This window comes from Saccopteryx bilineata, chromosome 7 (assembly GCF_036850765.1).
Source record: "Saccopteryx bilineata isolate mSacBil1 chromosome 7, mSacBil1_pri_phased_curated, whole genome shotgun sequence".
Lineage (NCBI taxonomy): Eukaryota > Metazoa > Chordata > Mammalia > Chiroptera > Emballonuridae > Saccopteryx > Saccopteryx bilineata.
Genome location: NC_089496.1, coordinates 12,039,782 through 12,066,905, shown reverse-complemented (window position 1 = coordinate 12,066,905; position 27,124 = coordinate 12,039,782). Strand labels below are relative to the sequence as shown.

The following is a 27,124-nucleotide window of genomic DNA, read 5'->3' as shown; positions in this document are numbered from 1 at the left end:
ATAGTCTACCAAAAAGGAATAATGCATTCAGAGTCAGCACTAAATTTCAGATGCACATCGTAGGAAGTATTAGAAGCACCGACTCGGAGATTGGCAGATAGACACAGAGCTCTGCTCTCTGAAGACAGACAGTGGTCTAGCTGTTCTTTCCATGCCACGCAGTAGGATGCATGTCATCGTGTTATCACCACTCAAGGCGATACAGAAGGCAAACTGCTTTCCTGAAAGTGCATACAGCTTTCTTATTTATGTGTATTGTTAAAACGATCATTTCAGGATAAAGATCATGTTTTCAAAATATATTTCCAAGGAGAGCAAAATTTTTTTCTAATGAATGTAATGAAGACATTACAAATTTTCAAGTGACATCCCACTATTCAAGATGGTTAGCTTACTGTTCTCTCCACAGGGGTCAGATTTTGAATACTGTCTATATACTTTTGGGCACATTTTTTATAAAGTCTAAGATTCTAACCATAGTTTCCTTGACAATATGGTTTATATATCCAATATTTCATGGGTAATTTTAACACACAATATTTAAAATATCAACAATACTATAAATGCTACTATAGACAAAAAACAGGCTGGTTGAAAACCAAGCTTTGCTTCATGATACACTGAGCCTTTATAATTATTAATTCTTAAATACAAATAGTGAGATCCTTTTTTAGATAGGTATTAATATTATGTATGCAGAATTTGAAATCTAAGTAAGATATTGGCATTCTTTAAATCATATATGTAAATAAAATTTAAAAGTCTTATTATTATAGTAGAAATATACTATATAGTAGTAATTCACTGTAGAATAAGTACAGTTATGAAAAAATTAGAATTACTTACAATCTCTCTATCCAGAAATAACCACTGTTAATATTTTGGTGAATTTCCTTCATATATATATATAAGAAAGAAATATATATATATGCAAATAATATTTTTTAAAAATTAGGTCTTATGGTGCATATTAATTTTATAGCCTACTTCTGTTTAACAAAATATCAAGGGCATCTTTCAACACATATAAGTGTTGCTGCACAATATTGCCCTTTTTTTTTTTTTTTGGTATTTTTCTGAAGCTGGAAACGGGGAGAGACAGTCAGACAGACTCCCGCATGTGCCCAACCAGGATCCACCCGGCACGCCCACCAGGGGGCGATGCTCTGCCCACCAGGGGGCAATGCTCTGCCCCTCCGGGGCGTCGCTCCATTGTGACCAGAGCCACTCCAGTGCCTGAGGCAGAGGCCACAGAGCCATCCCCAGTGCCCGGGCCATCTTTGCTCCAATGGAGCCTCGGCTGCGGGAGGGGAAGAGAGAGACAGAGAGGAAGGAGAGGGGGAGGGGTGGAGAAGCAGATGGGCGCTTCTCCTGTGTGCCCTGGCCAGGAGTCGAACCCGGGACTTCTCCGCACCAGGCTGACGCTCTACCACTGAGCCAACTGGCCAGGGCCACAATATTGCTTTTAAAGTGGCACAGTAGTAGTCTGTGCTACGGCCAGAGTCTTTATAATCCCAGCAGCTTCTATTATTGAACATTGGGATTTTCAGGGTTTTTTATGTATATATCATCTGTGTTGGATTTACTAAAACCTGTAACTTTCATCATTTTACTAGTAATTTAGTAATGATAAATTCCTAAATGTAGGATTTTGGATTAAAGAGCATGCATCTTTTTAATGCTTTTGATATACAGCCAGATTTCTATGACTTCACAATTACAGAAGGGAACTAAGTTATAATCTCACTGAGTGACTTTGTTTCTCTGTATCATAAAATTAAACACAAGTCCACAATTCCCATCTAAACTTTGAGGGACAGATAAGTTTTAGAATTCAGTGTTTTTCTAATTTTAGAAAGTTAACATAATGCAAATTCTTTCTAATCTATAACATTCCAAGCAGAGTCTGGGGAAGCACTTTATAATCAAACACATGAGTATTTATGCAGCCAAAATCTATAATTCACACTAAGAGGCAGAATTGAGGAATACTTCATATCAGTTAGCATTGGTTTGCGCCCAGATCAGTTTATGTTTTGTTGTCAAATGAGTTCCAAAAGGCAGTTTTTAGAGCTTTTGAATAGTAGGTATATAAAGTATTATGTATCATTATTTTCTTCCATTTTTCTTTTCTTTTTCTTAAGTGAGAAGCAGGGAGGTAGAGAGACAGACGTTCACATGCACTTGACTGGGATCCACCTGGCAAGCCTCCTACGGGGCAATGCTCTGCTCCTCTGGAGCTATTGCAGCTTTGCTCAGCAATCTAGCTGATTTTAGTGCCTAAGGGGAGGCCATGGAGCCATCCTCAGTGCCCAGGGCCAACTTGCTTCAACCCAACCACTGCTGTGGGAGAAGAGAGAGAGAATGAGAGACAAAAGGGAGAAGGGGACGGGTGGGGAAACAGATGGTCACTTCTCCTGTGTGCCCTGACTAGGAATTGAACCCAGGACTTTTACACACTGAATTGACATTCTACCACTGGGCCAATGGGCCAGGGCCCATTATTTTCAAAATCAATCAAATTGATGCTAAAAAGGCAGTTCATAATTGCTTTAATTTACCTTTCATGGATTTTTTGTTGGTTTGAATATTTTTATTTGTCCATTCTTGGGCAATTATTTTTTCTTTTGTTCATTTCTCATTAATTTTTATTAATTCATAAGAGCTCTTTACTCATTAAAGATACTTATTCTTTATTCATTAAGGATATTTATGTTGCATATACATTAAATTTGTTTAGATTTTTATTTTGTTGAACTTTTTTTAACACAGAAGTTTTAAATTTTATTTGGTAATTTTTTCATTGCTTTCCCCCCCCCTTTTTTTTTTTTTTGGTGACAGAGACAGAGAGAGGGACAGACAGGCAGGAAGGGAGAGAGATGAGAAGCATTAAGTCTTTGTTGTGGCTCCTTAGTCTCCTTAGTTGTTCATTGATTGCTTTCTCATATGTGCCTTGATGGGGGTGGAGAGAGTACAGCAGAGCGAGTGACTTCTTGCTCAAGCCAGTGACCCCATGCTCAAGCTGGATGAGCCCAGGTTCAGGCCGGCCTCCTCCGGGTTTTGAACCTGGGTCCTCTGCGTCCTAGTCTGATACTCTATCCACTGCGCCATTGCCTGGTCAGACTCTCATTGTTTTCTTTTATGGCTTCTATCATTGAAACTTAGCTTAAATACCAAAGAAATTTTTCTAGTGTGACTTTATTTAATAATTCTTAGATTAGTTATATCTTAATAAAATTTTAACACCAAATTGTGGAGTACCTTAAGAAATTTTTCTTTCAAAATGATAATAAGAGCAAACTTTTGGCCCAGATACTGATCAATTTTTATGTACTAACTCATTTTACCTTAACAGCAACTCAGAATTTAAAAATCCCTGTCCTCTTGTTTTAGCAATATTAACCAATTTAGATATCAATTTAAAAACTGTGTTCAACACAAAATAAATAATTAAAATTAAGGAGAATAGCTATCTAGATGGTTTCCCCAAATCCTTCAAGCTACTGGAGAATTGGCTGTTAAAATGAAGAATCCATTTGCGAATGTCTATTGGGTGCCATTTATAAGACTTTTACTAAAGTAAAAGAATATACAGAGGACAGCAATCAACATTATGAATATTTAATATTAATATGGCTGAATACATGGATACATACTTAATTAGGTCTAATATAATTTCATAAATACAATAATAAAATAATCATATTCAATAACATATAAAATAAAAGCCTAATATGATTAATTTTATGGATACTAGTCTTCTTAATGGCATCATTATATGGAAACATGTATGGTACAATTTTTAAATATCTTTTATAATTTTAACTATTCCTTCATAGATTCATCTTTGAGTCCTTTCTGAGTAAATTACTAATTCAAAACAATGTACCCCGGCAGTACAAATTTCATTGATTCTTTATCTTTGCAGATTTACAGCACCAAAGGTTCTGTGAACATTTAAATATTATCCTTTCTCCTTGCTGTGATGAGGTATTTATCAGAATTTAGGGGGGAGGGTAAGTTTTTCATAAGATATCAATATATTGTGTTTGTTTGTCAGCTTGTTTTGTGTTTCTAAACTAAACTACTGCCCTGGCTGGTGGGTCAGCGGTAGAGCATCGGCCTGGCATGTGGAAGTCCTGGGTTTGATTCCTGGTCAGGGCACATAGGAGAAAGGTCCATCGGCTTCTCCACTCTCCCCTCTCTCCTTTCTCCCTCTCTCTCTTCCCCTCCTGCAGCCAAGGCTCCATTGGAGCAAAGTTGGCCAAAGCACAGAGGATGGCTCCATGGCCTCTGCCTCAGGCTCTAGAATGGCTCCAATTGCAGCAGAGCAATGCCTCAGATGGGCCGAGCATGGCCCCCTGATGGGCACGCTGGGTGGAACTCAGGTGCATGCAGGAATCTCTCTGCCTCCCCTCTCCCCCCGCCCACTTCTCACTTCGGAAAAATACCCCCCCAAAAAAAAGAAAAAGAAAAAAATGAACTATTAATTTGTGTAAAAATTATGTTATAAATAGTTGTACTTTTTTTTCTTTTTGAAGTGAGAAGAGGGGAGGCAAAGAGACAGATTCCCACATGTGCCTGACCGGATCCACCCAGCTTGCCCACTAGGGGCTGATGCTTTGCCCATCCGGGGCGTTGCTCTGTTGCAACGGGAGCCATTCTAGCACCTGAGGCAGAGGCCATGGAGCCATCCTCAGGGCCTGGGGCAACTTTGCTCCAATGGAGCCTTAGCTGTAGGAGGGGAAGAGAGAGATAGAAAGAAGAGGGGGAAGAGTGGAGAAGCAGATAGGTGCTTCTCCTGTGTGCCCTGGCTGGGAATTGAACCTGGTACTTTCATACACCAGGCCAATGCTTTATCGCTGAGTCAACGGGCCAGGGCCATAAATCATTGTACTTTAAAATAAAGTATTAGTGGTCCTCAACTCACATTGTGAGATAAAATGATACATTATAGCTCTAACATTCTGTTATAAAGAGCTACCATTTGTAGCCTGACCTGTGGTGGTGCAGTGGATAAAGTGTTGACCTGGAATGCTGAGGTTGCTGGTTCAAAACCCTGGGCTTGCCTGGTCAAGGCACATATGGGAGTTGAAGCTTCATGCTCCTCCCCCCTTCTCTCTTTCTCTCTCTCTCTCAATCTCTCTCTCTCTCCTCTAAAATAAATTAAAAAAATAATTAAAAAAAATAAAGAGCTACCATTTAATTTAAAATATTTGCAAGGGATTGATTGATAGATGAATGTTACAATAAACCATTAACACATACATACATTACTTCACTTATATATACATGGGTATAAAAATCTACAACCAATATTTTAAAGGTGTGTGCATATTCATTATATATGCATGTATATTTATGTCTATATATCCATATATATGAATGCATATATACATATGTATATATAAAAGTATGCTTATCTGCATGTGCAAGGGTGTTTGTGTGTAGTCCCTTTAATGATATTTGTCTTGAGCAGCAAAGAAAAATTTTGGTTAGAATAATAAAAAAACCACAAGCTTTTCATCACTCATAAAAAGATGTTATAAAATAAACTTTTAAAGATTATAAGCTGGAGTATATGTACATTTAGATGATGAAAAGTTAAGAATCATCTTTCACTGTGAAAAATGAGCTATTTGGACTTGAACTAATTTTGAAAACCAATTGAATCTTTTAAAATTAAAGCTAACAAATGAAAAAATAATTTCCAGTTTCATACTATTTGCTCAATCAGAAAAGCATGTATCTTGGAGCACTTGGGTCCTGAGTTACTTAGAATATTTTATTCAACAATACCTGACTAATCTATGGATGATAAGGTCACATCAGTGAAAGAGTAACATATACTATGCAAACGGAAAAATAAAGGCTTGAGATCAGCAAGGTTAGTGCTGCATTAAGAACTGTTTTAATTGAGATCTTTTTCAGGCCATGGCACAAAGGAGCAAAGTCAATGATTAAATATTCCTACAGTGATCCCTTCTGCAGAAGTCTGTGTAAATGTCTAGATTAATTTGTACTCAGTCATATAAACTTTGCACAACTGCATAGAATCAAAAGATTAAGTAGACTTCCTGTTCTGCCCGGATTCTGCCATAGCTCCTATGCTTTTTATTTACATTTACATGCTCTTTCCAAATTTTATTTGTTTTTTAGGTCCACTTTTATTGCAGGAAATAGAGACTCCTTCATGCTAACTCACAAGAAATCGTTTTCAGGCTGCAACTGGGAAACTTACAGAATGCAAGGACAGTCTTTCTTATGGAAACGAGACTCAGATACAGGAAAGCTGTATGGAACCTGGGATACACTAGCTCAGGGTATCTCAGGAGGATCCCCCCTGTCTGCTTTACTTTGTCTTTTAACTATGTCCTTTATCTCTGCTGTTTCTTTCTTTCAGTTCCCTTTCACTGTGTAATCTCCTTGCTTCTCTTTTACTAGCTGGCCACCTCTGGTGCTTATCTTATACCTGTCCTGCAATGGTCACCCCAACTTGACTATAAGTTACTCTTTATATCTAGCACTGCTATTGCTACTTTGATCTCTCAGTTTCCCAATACTATATTTTAACCTCCCCCACTTCCCTGAGAATTCATTAATCCAGTTCATTTTCTTGGAAACAGATCCAAATGGTGGTCCTGGCAGATCAGCGTCATGGCTGCCTCAGGTTAGCGACACATCCACAGAGTAATCAGGTATGGTGGGGGTGTGCCCTAAGGTAGACATAGAGCTGTGCTTGTGAGAGTCTATAAACTAACTGGTAGTACTCTTCAAAATGTCAAGGACATGAAATAGAGAAACTGAGTAATTGTCACGTTGTAGAGGCAGCTGTGGAGATAGGAAGACTAAATGCACTGTAGGATTCTGGATTGGCTATGGGACCAGAAGATGGACAGAAGTGAGACAACTGGCAAAATTCAAATGAGTTGGATATTAGTTAATATCTTATGAATGTTGATTTTCTGGTTTCAATAATTATTATTTGTAAAAGATGTTAACATTAGGGGAAGGTAGGTGAAAGGTATGTGAAAATACTTTGTACTATTTTTGTAATTTCTTTAAAATCTTAAATAATTTCAAAATGAAAACACTGAAAAAGCTGTTTTATCATCTCTCACTATCAGTTAGATGACTTCTACTCACACTTTATTAATATTCAATCAGATACATATAACATTGTGTTCATTTGAATAGTGTTAAATTTTTAAATAAAATGAAAATGCAGAAATTTTCCATTTATATTATTTTCTATTATATTGATATTTTTCTATAGACTTTTAAGAAAGTGACTTTTAAGTTTGCTATTTTGTCATTTTTTTCCCTATTGTCTATCTTTATGCTGGAAAAACTAGGTAAATAGCACATTCAGAGTTCCTGCATCTTTAATACTAGAAAATACAGATTCAATAATATGAGTTCAAAATCTGGATTCAGGCATTGCTCCTTTTCTGGGAGGCAGTGTCTTGTACAGGCCATAGCACAGGTTATGTTAACCCAGATAAAGTTGTTCGTAGGCCCAGCCTGGTGAGCAGCTTATAATTCTTTTCAAATACAGAAAAGCAGACCAATTTAAGAAGCCTACAAAGTAAGATATTGGAGAGGAATAGGGACCAGAGGGGAGACCATTTCCTTTCCTCTATCTTATTTTATTTGGACTAGTTTTAATTTTATTTATTTATTTATATAATTTTTTAGGTGAGAGGAGGGGAGATAGTGAGACAAACTCCTGCATGTACCTGGACCAGGATCCACCTGGCAACCCCATCTGGGGCCAATGCTCGAGTACCAAGCTATTTTCAGTGCCTGAGGCTGATGCACTTCAATAGAGTTATCCTCAGCACCCAGGGCCATGCTTGAATCAATCAAATCACAAGGTAAGGGAGGGGAAGAGGTAGAGAAAAAGGGAGATGGAGCAGGGGAGAAGCAGATGGTCACCTCCTGTGTGCCCTGACCAGGAATTGAACCTGGGATGGCCATATGCCTGGCTGATCCTCTAGCCACTGAGCCACTGGCCAAGGCCTAATTTTAACAGAACATAAGAAACCTACAGTATTTCCTTAGGCTTAATAATATAATGTATAGTACATAATATGATTGTAGCTAATACTCATTTAAAATATTTTCCTACAGACTTTATTAGATCCTGGCTGTATATGTACTCTACAAGTCAGGGGTAGAACTAAACTTTCCTGGAGAAGGTATATGATTTTTACTCCCAAGCAGTCATCAAGAGAATGAGCTTTTACAAGAAACACCTTTTTTTTTTAGAATAAAAGAAAAATGAAGGAAGAAAAGTATACTGTGCAAGAATAAATGGAAAAAATGACATTTTTCTTATTAATAAACTTTTTTATATCTTTGTCTCTTTTTCCTTTTATTCAAAATGCAGTTGTAATTATAAAAGCAAATTCTGGATACATTCTTGTTTTTAACTAAATCTATATAACAATGACCACAGTCGCAGTTTCCCATATAGATTTGAAAGAGTATCCTTCCAGACCTTTTTATGTGTATTAGCACTCAAATTTGCTCCTCTTTAACAGAGAATTTGATTTCATTCAGTCAGGAAAATAATCAAACAAAACAAACTATGTAACCTAAAATTAAAAATACAAAATGTTTATTTATGTTCTATCATCTTCTTCAGAGTGGGCCCATATGGAAGAGCACAGACCTATTTAATTTCATGGAAATCTAGGCTGTGAGGTCTTCATTCATGGGCACATAGGCACATTCCTATTTCACAGTGGGAAGCACTGGCTGAGCTGTATTCTATAGCACTGACATTTAATTCATGTTATCATGTGGATTCAGCTGAGTATTCCATCACCACAGTATTATAATTCACTTTTAAATTATTGACCATGATTTCATGAACTTGTTCTTGATTAAAAAAAGTACAATTGCTCAAAAAATTTCAGATAAAGTTATTCCTTATTGTATCTTACGAAACTGGAGTAGAAAATGTACAAGATTATCTTGGCAGATATTGGTGCATAAAGAAATGTGTACTCAATAATGTTTTGGGCTTTCAGGGGTCCTTGGTGCCTGTAAAAAAGCTGGCAAATATAGATATAACCTTTTACAATGCTAACTTAAAGATGACAGAGTAATCTACTTGAAATGGTACAAGAAGTAGTGGTGGGAAAGCAGAGTCATAGTTGGTTTATATTTTCAAGCTGCATAAGAAAATGCAAAAGTGATGAACCTAGTAATTTTGCGTGTGTGTGTGTGTGTGTGTGTGTGTGTGTGTGTGTATTTTTCTGAAGCTGGAAATGAGGAGAGACAGTCAGATTCCTGCATGCGCCTGACCGGGATCCACCCGGCACGCCCTCCAGGGGCGATGCTCTGCCCACCAGGGGGCAATGCTCTGCCCCTCTGGGGCGTCGCTCTGCTGCGACCAGAGCCACTCTAGCGCCTGGGGCAGAGGCCAAGGAGCCATCCCCAGCGCCCGGGCCATCTTTGCTCCAATGGAGCCTTGGCTGCGGGAGGGGAAGAGAGAGACAGAGAGGAAGGAGGGGAGGGGCGTGGAGAAGCAAATGGGCACTTCTCCTATGTGCCCTGGCCGGGAATCGAACCCGGGTCCCCCCCGCACACCAGGCCGACGCTCTACTGCTGAGCCAACCGGCCAGGGCCCCTAGTAATTTTTTTAAAAAGGACTTGAGAAGCAATTATATGCTTAAGATTTCAAAATATACCTTGTCAGTTTCTCTTAACTTTATGAGTTTATTTTATGAGTTGATCTTAATCTATCCAATGATCTCCCTATTTATTATCATCATCCATTTAAAATTATTTATTCAAACATATTGAGCTTTTATATTGTAAAGGCTGAGAATTAAATTTTGACCTCTCTATTTACCCTGAAAAACCAAAATAAAACCACCTATAACCCATGCCTACAACATAATTAGGAGAAAGAATACACTGTAAACTTCAGAAGTTATAAGTAAGCAGAGACATAAATGCCTTAGTCCAGTGGGGCCAACTCAGGGGCTCATTCTGGATCAGAAATGGTGGTGAGTATACAGAAAAAAGAGGAGAGAGCCTGGATCCTGGGGGTGGAAAAAAGAGACAAAATCACCCTCAGAAAAGTAAATTCCCATCCTGAGTGGGAGAAAATGCTAATAATAGACCTAGTTGATCAGAACACAACCACTGGGAATTGAAAAATAAGGTTTGGAAATAAGCAGAATGAAGGTGAAACCTTGGAAAGACACTACTTAACCTTTTGAGTAGTACAAACGTTCATGTATGTCCTCATGCCTCCCGACCATCCAGAGTATGATCATACATGTATATCTTTAAACGTTGAACTGGAGCACTTTGTGAAAGGGAGACAATCACCCAGAGGAGGCCAACCATCGTCAGTAGGAGACAGCCTTCGTCTTTCAGGGAATCACTTCCCAAAGCCAGTTCCTGCACAGCCTCAAAGGATAAGCCACAACAAAAATGCTTCATATGTCAGCAAACTACAAGAAGGGAGCGTGAATGGAGGGACACAGGGTGATGATGTGCATTGAATGTAATAAGCCACTTTGTTGCATCCATGTTTTGAGGAATACCACAGTTTGAAAAATTTTAAACATAAAGAATAAATGAAAATACCTATTGTAAGGCCAGTAGTCGCCACTGTCGTGGCCATGCACATGCAGGTTCCCATTAGATTTGGACAGATGGTAAAGAAACATAGGAGCCAAAAAATGGCAAGTCATTCCTTTATAAAAGTCACACACCAACCAACGAGCAACACACAGGGCTCCCAAAGCCACTGACACATTCTCCAGCTCCACAACAAGGGGAATCTTCTCTGGTTTCTCCTAAAAACAAAGGCCCCACCAGTCTCAGCAGAGCTCGCAAAGCCCCTCATCTCTGGTTCCCCATCTGCACACCTTTTCCACTCTGCACAAACTGGCTTGTTCAGCACTCTGCATTCTCTCATCTCTCATTCTGCAAACACAGCTTCTCTCTGTCTCTTCTCTTTCTTCTTTCTCTTTCAAAACTTTTTGGCGCAAAGACTTCTCTTCCAGCAAACATTAGCAAAACAATGGCCCTTCCCAAGCAGAAAGGTAATTTGTAATTTCACAGACCACATACACCTGGCGCTGGCCAGTGCCATTATTTAACACTAAAAGTAAGCAAATTCAAATAATACAAATTTTACAAACTCATTTGCCCAATATCTATAAATTCTCTTAAGAATATCATCATATGCGAGTACATATTTGAGATTCTGCTAATAATAATACTTCTTTATTTACAAATGGGAGGTATGAGAGAATTGAATGAGATAACAAAAATTTTTATTTTAAAAATGTATAAGGCAACATTAAAAACTGGCAAATGTATGTTCTTCTTGTTTCCATAAATTGGTTATCAAACAAACATGATTTTAAGTTAATAAAACTGTAACTAGAACTAATTTTATTTATTTAAAAAAAACCCACCTCACTCCTGGATGTCAGCAAGCATGAAAAAAACCACTCAAAGAGTTAATAAGGACATGGAGATGATGTTGATGGAGAAAATGGCCCTTGGAAATTTGGTTATGACAGAAAAATAAGCATGAGGTACAGTAGAAATTCAACATCAGCAGAAACAAAAGAGAATCTTAAGATCATAAGACATATCAACTACCACCTCTGCAAAAAAAAAAAAAAAAAAGCCAACAATTAAAGAATCAGTAATTCACAAAAGAAAGAGAAGAGGATTCTCATGAACTAAGAATGTAATAACCCAACCAAAACCTTTATTTTTGCTTATATAAAACATGTCGCTGGTCTAAGAAGAAAAAACACTTTCAAAAATATTAAAAAAGAGCTGGCAATATTTGTACAATGTTACTATAAGAAATCAGAAATAAGGGCCGAAACAATACAACAAATTAAAAATTGTTGTTTTCTCTTGTCATAAACACAAAAACAAAAATATAAATGAGATTATTGCAATAAATTCTCATGATATTTTGAAACAAGCACTTAAAAATATAGAACGACATTTTGAGTAAGAACTTTTAAAATTCTGAACAAAAATAGACAAAGAACAGAAGGCTAGTTAAGGAGAGTTGACAAAAAAAAAAAGAAAAATCTTTGAAATTAAAGCTAAATTACAAGGGAGAATTAAAGCTAATTAAAGCTAATTCTCAAGGGAGAATACGTTCAACTGAAAATAAAATAAGGACCATTAAGGAAAGATATGCAATAGCTAACAGAACAAAATAAAATGTAAAAAGAATCAGAGAAAAAGGTCATTAATATAGAAAATAGGCAAAGATAATCCAGTATATGTATAATTGAAACACATGAAGAAGAAAATAATATAGCTAATATTTAAAACTATAATCCAAAAAATTTTTCAGAAAAAAAATAACTACATCTATATACTGAAAGGGCTTTTCATGTACTTGATACATTATCTAAAAACAGTCACTTCCAAGATATATAGCAGTTAGCAATTAGACTAAAAAGGGAAAAAAAACCAAACTGGCTAAGAGAAGATCCTTACAATGCAAAAAGGAAAAGCAAGTTGATGTTGTTATAGAAGGCAGTTAGTTATTAGGAGAAGGAAGGAAATAAAACCAGCTTGACTGAATAGGAAGAGGCAGCTTTACAGTCACCCTGGGAAGTTCTCCTGGTTAATGGAGGGAGAGAAAATGGCACAGGAGGAAGTACTTCACTAAGCGCATACGCACTGGAAGCCAAATGATGAAGCAGAGCTGTGGGCATGTGCGTACAGCAGGAGCCAAAATGATGACCACACATTGGGAGGAGACTACCTTGGGAAAATCTGGGGAAAAGACCAGATAGGATAGGTGCACAAAGCCTTGGAAAATCCAGGAAAGGGATGAGAGAAAGCCTGCTTTTTTCCAAACCAAAGAAAACATAACTAAAGCCAAACAAAAGTCTGCTAAATAAGGTGGGGGGAGACATGTGGCCTGGGTGCCATAGAGCCATGGCAGCAGAGTACAAATGGAAAAATGAGGCACAGAGAAGTTAAGTAATTTGTCCAAGGTCAAACAGCTAAGAATTTTAATGCTGGACAGGAGCAGAGTCTGAGATGGACTACTGGAGCCTTGGATGTCAGGGGTGATGATGGCATTACAGTCATCCCTCACTATATTGCGGTCACTTTTTGCAGTCTCGTTATATCGTGGATTTTCAAATTGCATATATCTGATTTTGTGTCGCATATTTTTTGCTATATTGCTGGATTTTACTGTATATAGTTATTTTTATATATTTATTATTTTAACTATTTTTGCGGTAAAATAAGCAAAATAACTGTGGGAAAGGTTAATAACAATGTGGGAAAGGTTTATCAGTGTGGAGAAGGTCTATAAAGTCTTAAAAAATATAAAAATAATAAAATAAATAGAAGGTCACTACTTTGTAAATTTTCGCCTACTGCGAGGGGTTCTAACCCCAAAGATAGACAAGGGTCTGGGTCTAGACCTTCCTGGGCCTGGTGGGCACAGTGTGGATCTGCAGCCGTGCAAGCTGGACTTTTTTGCAACAAGAAGGAACTGAATCACTTGGTTGGGGATAAGGCAACTGGCGTAGTACACCCTGGGGCAGACTTACAAGGTTAACCAGGTTCTGCCGCTGGACCTGCATGGGAAATGCCTTCTGGCAGCCTTTACAAGGGCATCTGTGCTCTGTGTGCCCTTTTTTTTCTCAGGCCATACTTTTGCTTTCCTTTTTCCTAAACTCTAAGGAAGATTTTCAACCAGGGGAGCAATGGGCTTTAAGGACTCTCTTTTTGTCACTGAAACTTCTGTTCCTGAGACTGGCCAGTCCAGTCTAAGCCTACCTCTGTTGCTGTGAGCTGGCCTCTCTATCCTAAGTCATTTCTTTATTTTTGCTTTAATAAATCTTTCTTTTATAAATAATTTTTTATTAATGTTAATGGGGTGATATCAATAAATCAGGGTACATATATTCAAAGAAAACATGTCCAGGTTATCTTGTCATTCAATTATGTTGCATACCTATCACCCAAAGTCAGATTGTTCTCCGTCACCTTCTATCTAGTTTTTTTTGTACCCCTATCCTCCCCCTTCCCCTCTCCCTCCTTCTCTCCCGCATCCCCCCTTCCCCCACCCCCGGTAACCACCACACTCTTGTCCATGTCTCTTAGTCTTGTTTTTATGTCTCACCAATGTATGGGGTCATGTAGTTCTTGGGTTTTTCTGATTTACTTATTTCACTCCGTATAATGTTATCAAGATCCCACCATTTTGTTGTAAATGATCCGATGTCATCATTTCTTATGGCTGAGTAGTATTCCATAGTGTATATGTGACACATCGTCTTTATCCAGTCTTCTATTGAAGGGCTTTTTGGTTGTTTCCATGTCTTGGCCACTGTGAACAATGCTGCAATGAACATGGGGCTGCATGTGTCTTTACGTATCAATGTTTCTGAGTTTTTGGAGTATATACCCAATAGAGGGATTGCTGGGTCATAAGGTAGTTCTATTTTCAGTTTTTTGAGGAATCATCATACTTCCTTCCATAGTACTTGCATTATTTTACATTCCCACCAACAGTGAATGAGGGTTCCTTTTTCTCCACATTTGCTATTACCTGTGTTGTTGATAATAGCTAATCTAACAGGTGTAAGGTGGTATCGCATTGTAGTTTTGATTTGCATTTCTCTAATAACTAATGAAGATGAGCATCTTTTCATATATCTGTTGGCCATTTGTATTTCTTCCTGGGAGAAGTGTCTGTTCATGTCCTTTTCCTATTTTTTTTTTGGATTGTTTGATTGTTTGTTGTTGAGTTTTACGAGTTCTTTGTATATTTTGGATATTAGGCCTTTATCTGAGCTGCTGTTTGAAAATATCATCTCCCATTTAGTTGGCTGTCTGTTTATGTTGTTGTCGGTTTCTCTTGCTGAGCAAAAACTTCTTAGTCTGATGTAGTCCCATTCGTTTATCTTTGCTTTCACTTCTCTTGCCTTTGGAGTCAAATTCATAAAACGCTCTTTAAAACCCAGGTCCATGAGTTTAGTACCTATGTGTTCTTCTATGTACTTTATTGTTTCAGGTCTTACATTTAGGTCTTTGATCCATTTTGAATTAATTTTCATACAAGGGGACAAGCTATAGTTGAGTTTCATTCTTTTGCATGTGGCTTTCCAGTTTTCCCATCACCATTTGTTGAAGAGGCTTTCTTTTCTCCATTGTGTGTTGTTGGCCCCTTTATCAAAAATTATTTCACCATATATATGTGATTTTATTTCTGGACTTTCTATTCTGTTTCATTGGTTTGAATGTCATTTTTCTGCTAATATCATGCTGTTTTGATTGTCGTGGCCCTATAATATAGTTTGACATCAGATATTGTAATGCCCCAGCTTCATTCTTTTTTCTTAGGATTGCTTTGGCTATTCGGGGGTTTTTAGAGTTCCATATAAATCTGATGATTTTTTGTTCCATTTCTTTAAAAAATGTCATAGGAATTTTGATGGGAATTGCATTAAACTTATAAATTTCTTTGGGTAATATGGCCATTATGATTATATTTATTCTTCCTATCCAAGAACAAGGAATATTTTTCCATCTCATTGTATCTTTTTCGATTTCCTTTAACAATGCTTTGTAGTTTTCATTATATAGGTTCTATACATTCTTTGTTATGTTTATTCCTAGGTATTTTATTTTTTTGTTGCTATCGTAAAGGGGATTATTTTTTTGAGTTCGTTTTCTAATATTTTATTGTTGGCATATAGAAAGGCTATGGACTTCTGTATTCTAATCTTGTATCCTGCAACCTTACTGTATTGGTTTATTGTTTCTTGTAATCTTTTTGTGGAGTCTTTGGGGTTTTCAATGTATAGGATCATATTATCTGCAAAAAGTGATACCTTTACTTCTTCTTTTCCAATATGGATGCCTTTTATTTCTTTCTCTTGTTTGATTGCTCTGGCCAGAACTTCTAGCACCACGTTAAATAAGAGTGGAGAGAGAGGACATCCCTGTCTTGTTCCTGAATTAAGGTGGAAAGTCCTCAGTTTTATGCCATTTAATATGATGTTGGCTGATGGTTTATCATATATGGCCTTTATCATGTTGAGATATTTTCCTTCTATACCCATTTTGTTGAGTGTCTTAAACATAAAGTTGTGTTGTATTTTATCAAATGCATTTTCTGCATCTATTGATAAGATCATGTAGTTTTTGTTCTTTGTTTTGTTGATATGGTGTATTACATTAACCGTTTTACGTATGTTGAACCATCTTTGAGATTCTGGGATGAATCCCACTTGATCATGATGTATTATATTTTTAATATGTTGTTATATTCGATTTGCCAGTATTTTTAGTATTTTAGCATCTGTATTCATTAGAGATATTGGTTTGTAGTTTTCTTTTTTTTGTGCTGTCCTTGCCAGGTTTTGGTATGAGGGTTATATTGACCTCATAAAATGTGTTTGGAAGTATTGCTTCTTCTTCCATTTTTTGGAAGACTTTGAGTAGAATAGGAACCAAGTCTTCTTTGAATGTTTGATAGAATTCACTAGTATAACCATCTGGGCCTGGACTTTTATTTTTGGGGAGGTTTTTAATAGTTTTTTCTATTTCCTCCCTGCTAATAGGTCTGTTTAGGCTTTCTGCTTTTTCATGACTCAGTCTAGGAAGGTTGTATTGTTCTAGGAATTTATCCATTTCTTCTAGATTGTTGAATTTGGTGGCATATAGTTTTTCGTAGTATTCTACAATAATTCTTTGTATATCTCCGGTGTCTGTGGTGATTTCTCCTCTTTCATTTTGGATTTTGTTTATATGAGTCCTTTCTCTTTTTTCCATGGTGAGTCTTGCCAAGGGTTTGTCAATTTTGTTGATCTTTTCAAAGAACCAGCTCCTTGTTTTATTAATGTTTTCTATAGTTTTTCTCTTCTCTATTTCATTTATTTCTGCTCTGATTTTTATTATTTCCTTTCTTCGGCTGGTTTTGGGTTGTCTTTGTTCTTCTTTTTCTAATTCCTTAAGGTGTGAAGTTAAGTGGTTCACTTGGGCTCTCTCTTGTTTGTTCATATATGCCTGAAGTGATATGAACTTCCCTCTTATTACTGCTTTTGCTGCATCCCAGAGATTCTATATGTCGTATTGTCATTTTCATTTGTCTGTATATATCTTTTGATCTCTGCGCTTATTTCTTCTTTGACCCACACATTTTTTAGAAGTATGTTGTTTAGTTTCCACATTTTTGTGGGTTTTTTTCCCTCTTTTTTGCAGTTGAATTCTAGTTTCAAGGCTTTATGATCGGAAAATATGCTTGGTAAAATTTCAATTTTTCTGAATTTGCTGATGTTATTTTTGTGGCCCAACATATGGTCAATTCTTGAGAATGTTCCATGTACACTAGAGAAAAATGTATACTCTGTCGCTTTGGGATGAAGTGTCCTGTAGATGTCTATTATATCCACGTGCTCTAGTGTTTCGTTTAAGGCCAATATATCTTTATTGATTTCCTGTTTGGATGAACAATCTAGAGCCATCAGCAATGTATTGAGGTCTCCAAGTATGATTGCATTTTTGTCAGTTTTTGTTTTTAGGTCAGTCAGTAGCTGTCTTATTTATTTTGGTGCTCCTTTTTTTGGTGCATATATATTAAGGATTGTTATGTCTTCTTGATTCAGTGTCCCCTTAATCATTATGAAATGACCATTTTTGTCTCTGAGTACTTTTTCTGGCTTGTAGTCAGCATTATTAGTTATGAGTATTGCTACGCCTGCTTTTTTTTGGATGTTATTTGCTTGGACTATTGTTTTCCAGCCTTTCACTTTGAATTTTTTTTTATCCTTGTTGCTTAGATGTGTTTCTTGTAGGCAGCATACAGTTGGATTTTCTTTTATAATCCATTCTGCTACTCTGTGTCATTTTATTGGTGAGTTTAATCCGTTTACATTTAGTGTAATTATTGACACTTTTGGGTTCCCTATTGCCATTTTATAAATTGCTTTCTGTTAGTTTTGTATCTTGTTTGATTCTTCTCTTTTGTTTTTCTATCATTTGTTTTTGTTTGTTTGTATTCCATACTTCTTTCCTCTGTTGCTACCTTTTTTAAGTCATGTGCTTCTGTGGTGGTTTTACAAGGGTGGTTACCATTAAGTAATGAAAAGGGTGCCTACCATATTCATTGTAGCATCCTATTTTATGAGTGTTCCTCCACTTTATTGTCCTTTGCTACTGTTAATCTCCATCCTCTCCCCTTTTTTTTGCTTTTTTTGTCAGTTTTTTTTTGTTTGTTTTTCTGAAGCTGAAAATGGGGAGGCAGACAGACAGACTCCAGCATGCGCCCGACTGGGATCCACCCGGCACGCGTACCAGGGGGATGATGCTCTGCCCATCCAGGTCGTCGCTCTGTCGTGACCACAGCCACTCTGGTGCCTGGGGCAGAGGCCAAGGAGCCATCCCCAGTGCCCGGGCCATCTTTTGCTCCAATGGAGCCTCATTTGCGAGAGGGGAAGAGAGAGACAGAGAGGAAGGAGAGGGGGAGGGATGGAGAAGCTGATGGGCGCCTCTCCTGTGTGCCCTGGCTGGGAATAAAACCCAGGACTTCCGCACTCCAGGCTGACACTCTAACACTGAGCAAACTGGCCAGGGCCTGTTGTCACAGTTTAAATTTAATTTTATTGTATTCTTGGTGGAGCTTTTACTTGTGGTTTTGTTTTGTTTTGTTCTTTGAATCTGGTTGGAAAACCCCCTTTAGTATTTCCTGGAGTGGGGGTTTTCTGATGATAAATTTCCTAATCTTTTCTGTATTTGTGAATGTTTTTATTTCTCCTTTGTATTTGAAGGATAGCTTTGATGGGTATAGTATTCTTGGCTGAAAGTTCCTCTCTTTCAGGGCTTTAAATATTGGGGTCCAGTCTCTTCTAGCTTGTAGAATTTCTGCTGAAAAATCTGATGATAATCTAATAGGCTTTCCTTTATATGTTGTATTTTTCATTTCCCTGGCTGCCTTGAGAATTTTTTCTTTGTCGTTGGTTTGTGCCATTTTCATTATGATGTGCCTTGGTGTAGGTTTGTTGTTAAGAAAACTTGGTGTTCTGTTTGCTTTTTGAATTTGAAGCTTTAGTTCTTTCCACAGGCTTGGGAAGTTCTCGTCTATTATTTGTTTGAATATATTCTCCATTCCATTTTCTCTCTCTTCTCCCTCTGATATACCTATTATTTTTATGTTATTCTTTTTGATGGAGTCAGACAATTCCTGTAGGGCTTTCTCATTTTTTAAAATTTTTGAGTCTCTCTCTTCTCTCTGTTGTGCCTGAAGTTGCTTGTCTTCTATGTCACTAATCCTACCTTCTATCTGGCCTGTTCTATTAGCTAAGCTTGTTACCTCATTTTTCAGTTCATGAATTGTTTTTTCATCTCTGTTTGATTTGTTTTTATAGTTTCAATTTCCTTGGTAATATATTCTTTGTGTTCGTTGAGTTGTTTTCTGAGTTCTCTAAATTGCCTTTTTGTGTTTTCTTGTATATCTCTGAGTATTTTTAGGATTTCTATTTTAAATTCTGTCATTTAGCTCCAAGGTTTTCAGTATACTAAATTTTTTCTCCATAGATTTTCCCACACCTATCTGTGTTACTTCTCTATATTTTATATACATGATATTCAATTTCCTTTTTCTTAATGGCATCTGAGGTTGGTCTTGTTAATAGCACTAATGAAAATTAATAAAGAATGAAAAGTAAAAAAAAATGGAGAAAAAAATTTGGAAAAAAAACCCCAATAATAATTTTTTATTTCCCCCTTTTTTTCTTCTCTTCCCCTCCTCTCCCCACCTCCTTAGAAAAATATCGTGATGAACTGTGAATTATATTATGCTAAATGGAACAAAAACTGCCTATAACGGAGGGCCTGAGTTGGGGGAAGTGTTCAAGGGGCAAAAAGGGAAGTAGGGACCCACAAAATGCAAAAAAGGAAAAAATTTGGGTCAAGTATAAAATTATTTGCCTGTAATTCAGTGGTTCTCAACCTATGTGTTGCGACCCTGGCGGGGGTCGAACGACCAAAACACAGGGGTCACCTAAAGCCATCGGAAATACATATTTTATTTAAAAATGTATTGTATAATAAATATGTATTTTCCGATGGCTTTAGGCGACCCCTGTGTTTTCTAATGGGAACTGAAAACAGGTATTTCTTCAAGAAGGGACTATCAGAGTTTTCTTGCCTTTGTGGGACCAGAGTTTTAGCTTTGTTACCAGAAAAAGCTGGAGTTTGAGTTGCCCATTGCCACTGAGTCATCGGACCACAGTCTGAGTGGTTTAAAAAGTTGTCTTTTATTCAGATTGCCAACAACCCAAGAAAACAGGGGACTCATATCCAAAATAACTATTTAAACACTCTCTTGGTACTGACAATTTTTATAGGGTTTAGGGGGTGTAAGTAATGGTGCAAGGGGCAAAATCTATGACATTAGACATGTGGACAAAGGGGAGGTGGGAGATGGATTGATGGAGTGCCTCCTTAGAATGTCTTTCTGACACAGGCTATCTGGCATGGGATCTGGTGCCTCTGGGAGCCTTCTGCAAGAGAACTCCCTGTATTTTTTAGGCAACATTAAAAAGATTAAGGTTTGTGAACTAAGTTTCTAGTTATCTACAGTGCTTTAACTCCTTACAGGAAATTCTGTCACTCATACCTTACAAGAAATTACTGTAATTTAACCCTTTACAGCTTCAGGATACAAGGTGTTGTTTAGAGATAAAGAGATGAATCTTGGCCTATAGGCTTATGAGAGGGAAAGCTTGGGCAAAGGTCAGGTCCAGAGTAGGAGGATGGAAATTAAAAACCTCTTTCTCCTTAAATTGTCACATTTTCCTCAACAAGGATGCCATTATTCTACCGGTTGCTAAGTGAATTAAACTACATAGCTCCAACTGGGGAGGTCAAATGGGTTCAAGGACTGACAGCTAAATAGCTTATAATATGCTCTTCTCATGTTGAAACTGTATCTGCATTTTAATTATTGACTCAAAATGAATATTGATAAAACTGAAAGCTTTAAAGATTGTTTAGCCACCATTTTCTAGGGAATCTAGATGAAGACCTGGATAGGTTACAAGAGAGAAAAAAGATAAAAATTTTGCTTTAATTCTCCACTTTGCCTTATGAATGAATGAAGATTTTATTTTTTTTTTTTAATTTTTTTTTTAATTTATTTTTATTTATTCATTTTAGAGAGGAGAGGGAGAGACAGACAGAGAGAGAGAGAGACAGAGAGAGAGACAGAGAGAGAGAAGGGGGGGAGGAGCTGGAAGCATCAACTCCCATATGTGCCTTGACCAGGCAAGCCCAGGGTTTTGAACCAGCGACCTCAGCATTTCCAGGTCGACGCTTTATCCACTGTGCCACCACAGGTCAGGCCTGAATGAAGATTTTAAAGAGTTAGAAGAAATATCTGAGGAAAATGGCCACAGTTTGCCATGGTTTTGGTTGTTGTTGTAATTGTTGTTTCTTTCTATGTCCCTAAGGTGATTGGCTTTTAACAGTGTAGTTTTGTGATTCAAAGTGTTCTTGATGAGATTGAGATAGATTAGTCTAAGAGAAATTTGCAATTCTTCACTAATGGCATTACTTAATAATATCTTTCTTACTGTAGCACATTTTGTAATCTTACCTTTTGCAGATAGCATGGATGAAGCTGAAGATTATTATGCTAAGTAAAATAAGCCAGTTAGAGAAAGACAAAGACCATGTGATCTCACTTAAATGTGGAATCTAATGAACAAAATAGAAACAGAGGTATGGATACAGGGAACAGACTGACAGCTGTCAGAAGAGTAAGGGGTGAGGAAATTGGATAAAAAAAGGTGAAGGCATTAGCCAAAAACCCTTATACATAACACAAAGACATAGTCAACAGTGTGGTGAAGGCCAGAGGGGAAGGGAGGTGGGGCTAGGTGGAGAAGGGCAAGGGGTGGGGGGAATGGGGATGAAAATAACTTTGCTTGGGGAGGAAGGCACGTGATGGAGTGTGCATTTTGTGATTTCTTGAGTTGTACACCTGAAACTTGTATGGTTTGGTGAACCAATGGCATCCCAATAAATTCAATTAATAAAATAAAAATAAAAATGCACATTTCATAAAATTAATTGTTTTAATATGTAAAAAAGGAGAAATATTTATTGCTTATCTACTTTGAGGGAAGCAGTGAGGCTACAGGGATAAGTCTCAAAATACATGAAACTGATGGTTTCGGGCAGAGCCAGCCTTTAAACAAATGATTTCACCAGTTTAATTCATTATAATTTATGATATATGCTACAAGGAGAACTACATGCACATCTTACTCTTCCCAAACCCTCAGGTAATTTTTGAAGAGCCTGAAATTGCAGGCTGATATAATTCATGGGTATAATTAATTATGATTGATTTAAATAATCCTAAAGCAGTAAGCCAGCAACACATTTGTCAATTGGGTATTTTGGGGTGAATTCACACAATGGATGTCACTTTTCTAGTGGAACAGTCTTTTTAAATGTAATTAATTGGATATATACAAGAAAACTTTACTGTTTAAAATCTTTGGGGACAACTAAATATTGAACATCAATACAGGAAGGACTTGGAAAAATAAAAATTAAAACTTACCTTTGTTTATTATCATATAATAGACAAGCTGAATTCTACTTAGGAATATGCCCTAATTTTATTTTCTAATTAATATGCAGCCTCAGAGCATTGTTTAATTAAAATACCACTTAGACCAGTGAAATGGATCAAACTGAGCCCAAACCTAGGGCTGTTAACCAAGGTGCAAAGAGATGAGCCAGCTCTCTGTGATGGGGCTGTGTGAAGCATCTCCCACAACTGGTGCAGAAGCACTGGGACAGTTCTGCATGCCATTAAATGCTAACTGTGATTTTTGTTTTTGCTATGAACAACATGGATCCTATGAGATGTACATGCATTACAGATAAGCTGGACATTTGTCAAGTTGAGGTGACATGGGTTGTCATAGATGCTCTACTTTATCTGGTTTACAGAGCTCTGTGTTTTTCTGTCAGAACAAAGAACTAATCCATGTACATCTTGGAAAAGGACACTTAAAAAAATCAGTAAAAATATTAATTGTCCACATCATTTGAAGAGAGAAAGGAAGAGAAGATAGCTTCCATAATTTCCATCTGTGTTGTGGAGTGGTTTTTTTTTATTTATTCATTTTAGAGAGGAGAGGGAGAGACAGAGGGAGAGAGAGAGAGAGGAGAGACAGAGATAGAGAAGGGGGGAGGAGCTGGAAGCATCAACTCCCATATGTGCCTTGACCAGGCCAGCCTAGGGTTTCGAACCAGCGACCTCAGCATTTCCAGGTCGATGCTTTATCCACTGCACCACCACAGGTCAGGCCTGTTGTGAAGTATTTTTAAACAGTAATAGAGTAGACATGCTAACCAAGGTTACAGTGCTCTGTTTTAGACTTGTTCTGGGTGGAGAATTGTAAACTTCTCAGCCATACTTATCACAGAGAGATGATTGAGTGTCAGAGAATGAGAGTGGAGAGGAAGGTTGGGAAATGCTTTTCTCATAGCACAGAAGGAGAAGGTTGACTTTTCAGAGTGAAACTGTAACAATAAAGTTTCTGATCCCCTATCTGGAATTAATCTAAAGGCACTACTGCTGCCTATTAAACTTTAATGACAGAAATGCCCCAATGCAGACATTAAATCATATTTATGTAACCAGATATGTATTTTGGATTGTCCAAATGTTCTTTACCACAGTAATTTCCTGTCCAGATAATTTTAGCCAGACCCTTAAGTAGAGATATGGGTAATACAATCTCCTTCATTTTAGCAATACAGTGCATTAAATGGTGTTGAGAGGGCACAGACATCTCTGAATCTGAGGAATGTAAATGGTAGAAATGTTACAAATGCACCTTCAGTTAGGTTATAATTAATCTTGAATCATCATATCAGCCAGTATGAGAAAACAAAGTGTCTGTTAACACACACTGTAGTGTCATCTGCCTTACATGAACATCCACTTCAAATAGAATATTTTGCTCAGAGAAGGAAATGGTCCTATTTTAGTAGAAATCCTGAGTTCCTGACCCACAAACACAGAAGAGGGAAGAATATTTTTTCCAATGTTTGGCCACTGTGATTTATGTGAACCTTGGCTATTCATCTCTGTACCATCCCTGTAGCATTCTCAGACTGGAGGACTGGCTTAGATGTCAGGAATAGAAAAAAAAAATCTCAATAACATACAAAATCCTTTTTGATAAAATTATAAAATATAGCAGAGAGAGGATTTCAAGATGGCAACAGAGTAGGTGAATGTTTCAACTGCCATCTCCCAGGACCAACTCTATTACAACTCAATTTAAGAACAATCATTTTGAAAAACCAACTCTGGACTGAACAAAGAGGAGTCTATAACCAAGGATCACAGAAGAAGCCACACCAAGACTAGTAGGAAGGGAGGAGATGCAGAAAGGGCTGCCTGCTCCTAGGAGTGAGCAGGGTGGAGGGTCTGAGGGACTCTCACCATAGGAGGGTCACTCTAAGAGGAGAGAGTCCTCAGCTGCAAGACAGTGCCCCAGCCTAGAGCCCCAGAGCACAGAAGAGGTTCCCACAAAGCATCTGGTGGTGAAAAGAACCAAAGTTTCTGTCTGCGAGAAAGAGACAGAGCTCTCAGAGATGCAGGCTCTGTCTTAAAGGGCCAGCGCAGAAAATCTCATTCATAGCCACTTACCCAGGGCTCCAGTAGGATAGAGCTGAGAGGATTAGAGTTGTGTGAGGAGAGTGTGAAGTTGGTGGTCCAGGGAGAGACACGGTGAGGGGTAGCTACCAGAGCCCCTGTGCTGAATTGCTCTCCAATACTGCAGTTGCTATCTTTCTTGGGTGGAACATGACCTCTGTGCAGCAGCAGCCTGGGGGCAAACAATGGTCCCACGCTCGAGAATCCCTCCTGCCCCAGCCTATGGGGACTGGAGCGTTCTGAGAAGTCTGCCAGGAAGCAGGGGGCACGTCAGGGACTCAGCTGTCTGGCATTGAGGCTGCAGCTTTCCCCACATGCTCAAGAATCTATGACTGGTGCTTCTGCCCCACAGGACATTTATCAGAAACTGTCCAGACTGTGGGCAGACCATACCTCTGGGTCTCAGAGGCCATGCCATCAGACTCCTGGGGGCCACACCCTACTGAGGTCTGTAAAAAAGTCTGGACAGACTGATACCTAAAATCAAGGGGAAGAACCACACCCACCACCTTCCTAATCCCTGAATTGTTACAGGCTCTAGACTCTAGAGGTTTTTTCAGTGGCTGAGCCCAACAATCAGCCAGCAGACAGAGGCTGCAGGAGGCTGGCTCAGCCTTTTGCAGACCTTTCCTCAGGGCCAGTTTGGGTAAAAGCCAGCCTAGGTGTGAGGCTTGGTATCTCCATGTGCACCTGGGCCCAGCAAAGGCAGCCACAACCTCTGGATTGCTTCTAGTTCCAAGAAGGTTGCTGAGGGCCAATAATGGGCAATGTTTCCCACTGCTCTGCACTAAGTTCCCTCCAGGGAGGCCCAGGGCTGGCACATCCAGTGACCAGCTGCAGAGAGCATTGAATCGGGACCTAACAACCCTTGCTGGTGGTATGTTTTAAGGGAGGGCTCCTTACACTGGGCCCAGCTTAGGCAAATTCTGCTTTTTTGTGATCAGCACTGGCACAGCTGCTCATGCACATAGGACGGGATGGAGCTTCACAGTCAGCTGGCCTGGGTGCTGGATATCCTACCTTGCTGGGCTAGGTTCTACAGGGGGAAGAAAGAGAGGCTTGGAGCATGGACATTTAAAATATGGGTCCCTGTTAGCCCATTGTTGGGTCTGATTGAGAGGATCAGCCACTTTCTGGGGGAAGCACAGTCAGTCCCAAGGGAGGACTCTCAGTCTTCCTCCATGAGACCAGGAGCTCACCAGCTGGAGAACTTCTGCAGAGGGCACTGTCAGCCCCACCCAGTCTGAACCTGCTGCTCATCTCTCACTGGGGAGAAACAGAATTGGAGTATCCAGCAGTGTCTGAGGGATTAGGCTTAGGAGTAGGGGCCACTTTCCCCATATTGAGCTCCTGACCAAGAGACTCCTAACGTATGGAGTCCCACTAACTTTTTAGTCACAACCTCAGCTGCCTTAAACCACCAAGCTTGTAACCTGTATAGGGGTTGGTTGAGTGAGACCAGTCTGGGCCCACACTACAGTATTTCTAGAGAAGAGTCTGTGGGAAGACCAGGCAGCTTCAAGAGGAGGAGGAGGAGCTGAAAAGTGAAGGAAAATATTAGAGAGCTTGGGGCTTTTATGGAGGTGCTGTCATCTCTAATAGGAGGGAGCTGATCCTTGTACAAAGGTTGGCCACTCCCACACTACACAGGCACAGAAAATGCAGAAGACACAAACAGAACAGCAGCTCCAGATAGGTAGCCAATGGCAGGTTACAAACAATGGCTGACACCAACCCAAGAAGACCCAGAACCAACATAACCAGTAGTGGGTGGCAGACAGCACCAAGACTAGACTCAGCTAGCTACACAAGCAGCACACCCAAAGGTGGAGCCTAGCAGGCACCAGATATTGTAGCAAATAAATACACCCAACAGGACAGAGACTGCACAATGTCTAATGCACATGATCAAGGTTGACCCTTAGAGCCAGCAGCCTGAAGAGATAACCACACCCATGAAAGGACCAACTGCATTCAATACTCATGTACAACAAGAGGGTAAATATTACTCTCAAGAAACATTACTAGAGCAGGGAATTCAAGTGACCAGATCAGTACCATTGAGCCCATCTTCCTCATAAAAACACCATAACAAATTTCAAAGTCAGACAGTAGTGCCTAAAACACAAAGTGGGCAGACAGAGAAATGTGACCCAAATGAATCGACAAGAAAGATCCCCAGAAAAAGAACTGAATGAAATGGAAGTAACCAAAATACAAGATGCAGAGTTTAAAACAATGATTTTTAAGATGCTCAAGGATCTTAGAGCAACAATGGATAAACATAATGAGCACCTAAATAGATAGGAAGCATCAAAAAGGACATTGAAATCATAAAAAAGAAGCAGTCAGAAATGACAAATACAATATCAGAAATGAAGACTTCACTAGAAGAAA

At 38.5% G+C, this 27,124-nt stretch overlaps 1 protein-coding gene across 3 annotated transcripts in view; it reads right to left on the bottom strand.

The window, feature by feature from the left end:
• Positions 1 to 27,124, bottom strand: part of MAGI2 (membrane associated guanylate kinase, WW and PDZ domain containing 2) — a 1,730,241-nt gene that overhangs the window by 431,438 nt on the left and 1,271,679 nt on the right. The gene's annotated exons all lie outside the window — the stretch shown is intronic.